Source organism: Ostrea edulis, chromosome 9 (assembly GCF_947568905.1).
Source record: "Ostrea edulis chromosome 9, xbOstEdul1.1, whole genome shotgun sequence".
Classification (NCBI taxonomy): Eukaryota; Metazoa; Mollusca; class Bivalvia; order Ostreida; family Ostreidae; genus Ostrea; species Ostrea edulis.
In genome coordinates this window covers 23,484,870-23,490,869 of record NC_079172.1, presented here as the reverse complement: position 1 = coordinate 23,490,869, position 6,000 = coordinate 23,484,870, and the positions used below count along the sequence as shown (strand labels likewise).

The window sequence follows — 6,000 nt, the reverse complement described above, 5'->3', positions numbered from 1 at the left end:
AATAAATAGCAAATTATCTAATTTAATTGTGGATGTAAGCAAAGGTTCATCTGTATTTGAAGGAATATGCCATTTTTTTGCTTATCTTTGTTAAAACATGGATGTTAGTAATATAATGTAATTAAACAACGAAATGCAGAGGAATATTAAACCTTTTGTGAATCACTAATGACCAAAACCTTGACATGTTTAAAATGGTTTAAAAATTTGAGGTATGCATCGATCAAATGAGTGGAATCTTACATTTTAGCTAAGTATTGACGAATGCCAAGGCAGATGTAAGAGACACATATGTATATTGTTCTATTGGTCAAATCGAAATATTTCTTACAGAGGTATATAAACGTACAATGTTAGAAAGGCACATTTAACACGGTCAACCAGTCGATCCAATTCCAATTCAGAAACACTGCCATTAAACTAAGCAAAGAACTATGTGAAGTTTTATTTCGTGCTGCGTAAAGATTATTGCTTACCGCTGCTGCAGAGAAACATTCAAATCATGACTCTTGTTGCTTTATAGGATCGTTGAACTGGTTCTTCCTGATAGTTTAGAGCTAACTTAGTAATTGGAAATTACATCCAATATGTGAATAATCGCATTCAATCGATAAAAAGCCACAAGACAACTCTGGTGACTGAATAGTCTGCAGAGAAACTATATTGTCGGACGAACGTCTGGGAAATGATTCCATGTTGGGAACTTTCTTTGTCTAACAACAAGGTAATTAATTGATACGTTATCGGCAATCTCCACTCTCAGGGAGGAAGAAAAAGTCGCTGCAGATTTCTAGCGATCGGAAGAAAAAGAACAAAAATCGGAGATTAGCCTTCGTTGATGCGGTGTTCACCAGCCTACTTGAAAAATAAGTTATAATCTCGTTCTATTGATTTGCGTGTGTTCAATTTTTGAAGCCGCAGCGACGTTTCTGTATATGATGCATCTTGTGTTATAAACAACTTCGTGTGGTACATAGTTCACACTCAAAGCCAATCAGGGATCTGCTGTCTAAATACAATGTTGTTCTGTTTAGACTTCTGACAGAATTACCGGAACAGGCGGATCGCTTCAGCTTTAAGGTATGAAGATCAGTGTGTGTACATGTTCTTTATCAAAGATGGGGAGCGTGATGTCTGTAACGATAAATCCCTTTGTAATAGGTAAACATTTAGCGATTCTCAATAGTTATGAGGAGGTAGAGTGTGGCGGTTTAAACTCGTTGTGTACATCATATCCATAGAGAATGTTCATGCAAAGTGGGCATATGTGTATGCTGTCATCAATATTCAAGAATCGAAATAAACACCATGGACTAACAATAATATTATGGTAGAAAATTTATGAATGCTGAATGGTTTTGTTTTACATTTTAGCATAGCATCCTTTAAAAGTTCATGATTTTGTAGAACAGTGGTAGTGGAATTCATTTGAAACGGAATATTTTTTTTTTATTTTTTTTTTTGAATTCTGTAATTCTCGATCATTTAATGCAATCGCGAATCTTGGCAACATATGAAATTTTTACAACCGTTATGACTCATCTGTATCTATTTTCAAAGTGGTGCATTTCAGAGTGGTGTATTTTTATTCAGAATACTTTAAGACAAACAGAACGTTTAATATAAGATTTTTGACGTTTCTGTTCACAGGAGTTTCGATGGTGCACTTATCTCATGCTACAAATTAAAATGGATGAAAATGTATTTCTTTCTCAGGAAGTAAAATCTAAGTAATGAGTGTTGTTAGTTTCGAGGAGCAAGGTAAGAATTGTAAAGTGGAAAGTCAAAGAGTGGGACGTATACTCAGAATATATTGTTATTTTGTCCTAGTACTTCTGGACGAATTTACCTATGTTTCGAAAATTCTTTAATTGGTTTGGTATTTTGAAAAAGAATTAATTTTAATATTCTATCGTCGTAAACCATTGAAATCTTTTATATACATGTAGTATATGTATACAAACGCAGTGGCCATATCTGTGGGAAAGATCCCTGAAATGAATGATGCACATAATTATCTGTGGAAATAGACACGAGACTGTCCATCATTCTCGTAACATTGCATTGTACACGGAGAACAGGACACAAGAGTGAGTATAGATGAGTACATGATGATCGATTTTGTATTCTGCAGGGTTGTACAAAACGAAACTTGAGCCGAATTTTCAGGGAAACAAGTAAAAACAAACTTAAGGCAATTTCATTTTCTTTTCTTTAATGACTGCGTCAGTTGGGTATTTTAATTTTCTGGCAAATCATGCGTGTATCATATTTTATTCGTTGAATAGCATTCTTTTCTTCCTATCAAAGCATATTATAGTCTTGATAAATTTGTATTAAATGGTTCTTAATTTTTTCCATCCCGTTGAGAATTTGTCACTCATACTGAGAGGTCACCAGCTATAGGCGAAGTACCACAAATTTAGTCCTATGTTTAGCACTCAGCGCCGTAGCGGTGAGAGTTCTATAACGTGCCATCGACTGCTACGACACAGGACCTCGTTTTTAAGGTCATATCCGAAAAAACCGTTTTTCTCACTTCCAAATCCCGAGCGTTTGGCAAAGAAGCAATCACTGCCGCAACACGGAACCTCGTTTTCAAGGTCATATCCGAAAACCCCGTTTTTCTCACTTCCAAATGCAGAGCGTTTGGCGAAGGAGCAATCACTGTCCATGTTTACGCCTTAGGTTTGACGCGGCCGTGGCACAAGCAGGGCTCGAACTCATGACCTCCCGTTCACGAAGCACTGAGCTACCTCGACCGGTGAAGCGAAGTGAAGATGTTCAAACTGTGTTGACTACATATGGTACCACATCAATAAAAAAATTGTAAACAAAGTCCTCTTGATAATTTGATATCAAAAACAAGCACTTGCAACTAATGTTTTTGATTAAAAAACAAAGATCGAACAAATTGAAAGACGATATAATGATATATTACTGACGTCAAAGAACAAAAAGTGACGCCAAAATGATCGGAAATTCTATAATGTTTTGTCAAACAAGAAATGCAGTTTGAAAACACTATTCAGATCTTTGTTATTATGTATGAAGTATTTTTCTTTTGTTCCCTTACATTGATGTTGAGCGGTATAATTCAAAGAACCATATAGTGTCTGGGAAATTAGCAGCAGATTCGTTGTGATATCTTGGTGTTGATGAAGCATCCAAAGAAATAATCGAACCATTAGCAATGAATTATTGACTTGAATAAAGGAACTTGTTTTCGATCTGTTCCACTTAATGTGCTTGATAATGAAATGTTACAATTTCAGATATAATTCTGATAGATTTTATTTGCTGACGACATTAGCAGTCTATAATGGACTCTATCTACTGATTAAGCAAGAGGCCCGTGGGCCTTAAAGGTCACCTGAATAGCATGCAACAACTTTTCATTGGGCAGCTCGATCAAACAAGGTATACGACATACTTATTTTTCTTAAAAATGAAAGTAAATTGTCCTTATCATTTTAGATTAAGTTTTCCTATGTGCAGTGTATTTTCACTATACACATGCTGCCCTCTGTAACTGTAACTAGTCCATGGGTCGTGCATCCCACAATATTCATAATGATACGTATAGTGTTCTGTCGCAATGTACTTTTAAAAGTAAAGAGGGTGATTTTACTAGATAAAATGTATCGTGTCTCTTTCCTATTTATTTTAGCCTGTCCTAAAGTCTAGACCCTTTACACAGGAGTAGAGTTTTATAACTTGGATAGAGGGGCAACATGCATACATTAAGTATTCATTCACAATACACAGGATTAGAAATAAAGAAGACAATTCTTTAAAATAGTTCAAAGGAATTCTGGTAAACAGCTATACGCTTGTTTTGAAGAATACACAAACTATTTCTTCACAATGCACATATGTAAAAACGATAATTGTTTAAGATTATACATCTTCAATAACCACCGATTTGGACCCCGCTCAAGTCTGAACCTATGGCTCAGTCGTAGGGAATTTCACAATATTGGAAGACAGCTACATAGTGTTGATGATTATGTATACAGTATTTCTTCACAATACACAGATGTAATATAAAATAAAACGTGGTTTTTTTTTAATGTTTAATGTATTTCACTTCTTACCTATTTGGACCCCAGGGGTCATGAATTTCGCAGTTCTGGTAGAGGTATACATTTCCTTCTTGACCACACATTTGCATTTTCTTCAGGATATATAGGGTAGACATAAATTTAACAAATTTGGAAAAAGCTTCTTTTAATATCAATATGCACTCTAATATCAATATAATGCACTATCAGTATGCACTAAGATTGGTTGTTTGATGTTTAGGAGTCAAGAAGATTGTGCTATCATGATGTACATAGTCTCGTTCGTTGGTGTCCCAGTTTTCACTACATGAATTATAAAGTGCACTGTTTAACGATTCTAGCAGAGACATACTTACTCATCAGGACCACACAAACACTTAATTATCATCTTGATGTCCCTGCGTAAAGATTTAAAGATTTCATCTTTTTTCTTGACTCCACCCCAATGGCCCCAGGAGTAGAGTGCAATGACCATAAAATTAACAATCTTATCTCCCCTCTCCCCAAAGATGTCCTTTACCAAATTTGATGAAAATTGATCTACAAAACTAAATACATATAGTGTTTTATTTTGTTAATTTTACAGATATATAAGATTTTATGTCATACTGTCATTCACTTAAATTTAATTGTGTTTTATTGTTACATTCATCTTCTTACCCTTCTAAAACGCCTTAGAGTAATTTGTTTTACATAAGGCGCTATTTTGATTTTATTATTATCAAAAATGGTCATATACTAGTGACTCAGTTGACCTATAAACATGTCTTCTTACACATGCTTCAGTGTGCCAACAGTATAACATGAGAATATGTCGTCTTTTATTATATATAATACAAGGAAAAGTGAAGATAACGAACAGTGATCAATCTCATAACTCCTACAAGCAATACAAAATAGATAGTTGGGCAAAAACGGACCCCTGGACACACCAGAGGTGGGATCGGGTGCCTAGGAGGAGTAAGCATCCCCTGTCGACCGGCCACACCCGCCGTGAGCCCTATATCTTGATCAGGTAAACGGAATTATTCTGAGTCAAAATCAGTATGCAAAGAACGGCCTAACAATCGCTATGAAACGCGTCAGACAGCATTTGACCCAATGATAGGTTGTATTGACGAACTAGATCGTTATAACGACCATATAATTTAATTATTAAAAGACGAAATTCCTTTCCTTTTAGTCTTTTATTATTATTAAAAATGGTAACTGCTTTCCATTTGCTATAGATATTTATGATAGAGATATACATGTATGTTTCTCATTTGTTGCTAAAACGAAAATGCTCATTATCCTCTTAAGGTACTTGTTTATGTCATGAAAGTTAGAGAAGTTTATTTTGTATACATGTTCGTGACCACTGAGGTTTTATATTTTATTTGAAGTTTATCGGGACGTTTATAAGATTATGATAAAGCAAACCCACAGGTGCAAATATGAATAATTATTAACGTCTCTCAGAAAATGATATATGAACAGCAACAGCACGTGATTAATCATGCTTACATTGTCCACTAACTAGCAGTCAAGAATTAGTCTATCAGGTAACGGCCGTGGTACCATACATACATTTGTGTTGTATACAATCGACCAAACAAAGGCTGTATCTGCAAACAAGATCATTATAATGATCGTAGAATGTGTGAAGTGCTGATTGTAAACGAGGCTGTTGAAACCCTTGTTAACGTCAGCTTTAATTGTCAGCAACCTGCCTCAGTTTAGAAGTTGATCATGCGCAGAACATGCTCTCGCATGCATGACACTGACTTTCATTCTTTAGAAACACATGTACATATCGTATAGACAGTGATGTTCAATGCTGGCTATGGTGGATTTTATTGACAAGCACTAGCCTTAAAAAGTTTCACACCTGAGTTTTGTAGTATTATGATTTTTTGGAAGCATGTATTTTTTTATTTTTACATTGAAGGGAAAT

General features: G+C 35.1%; 1 protein-coding gene across 4 annotated transcripts in view; it reads left to right on the top strand.

Annotated features, from left to right (window-relative positions):
- The first annotated feature begins 463 nt into the window (after positions 1-463).
- Positions 464-6,000, top strand: part of LOC125657913 (thrombospondin-2-like) — a 28,131-nt gene continuing 22,594 nt past the window's right edge. Inside the window, exon 1 of one of the 4 annotated variants that reach the window (XM_048888838.2) lies at positions 464-1,080. The gene's annotated coding sequence lies outside the window, so the exon portion shown is untranslated. Of the gene's footprint in view, positions 1,081-1,442; positions 1,762-6,000 lie in introns of those variants that run through there. The other 3 variants (XM_048888842.2, XM_056148906.1, XM_056148905.1) reach the window with 3 other exon arrangements.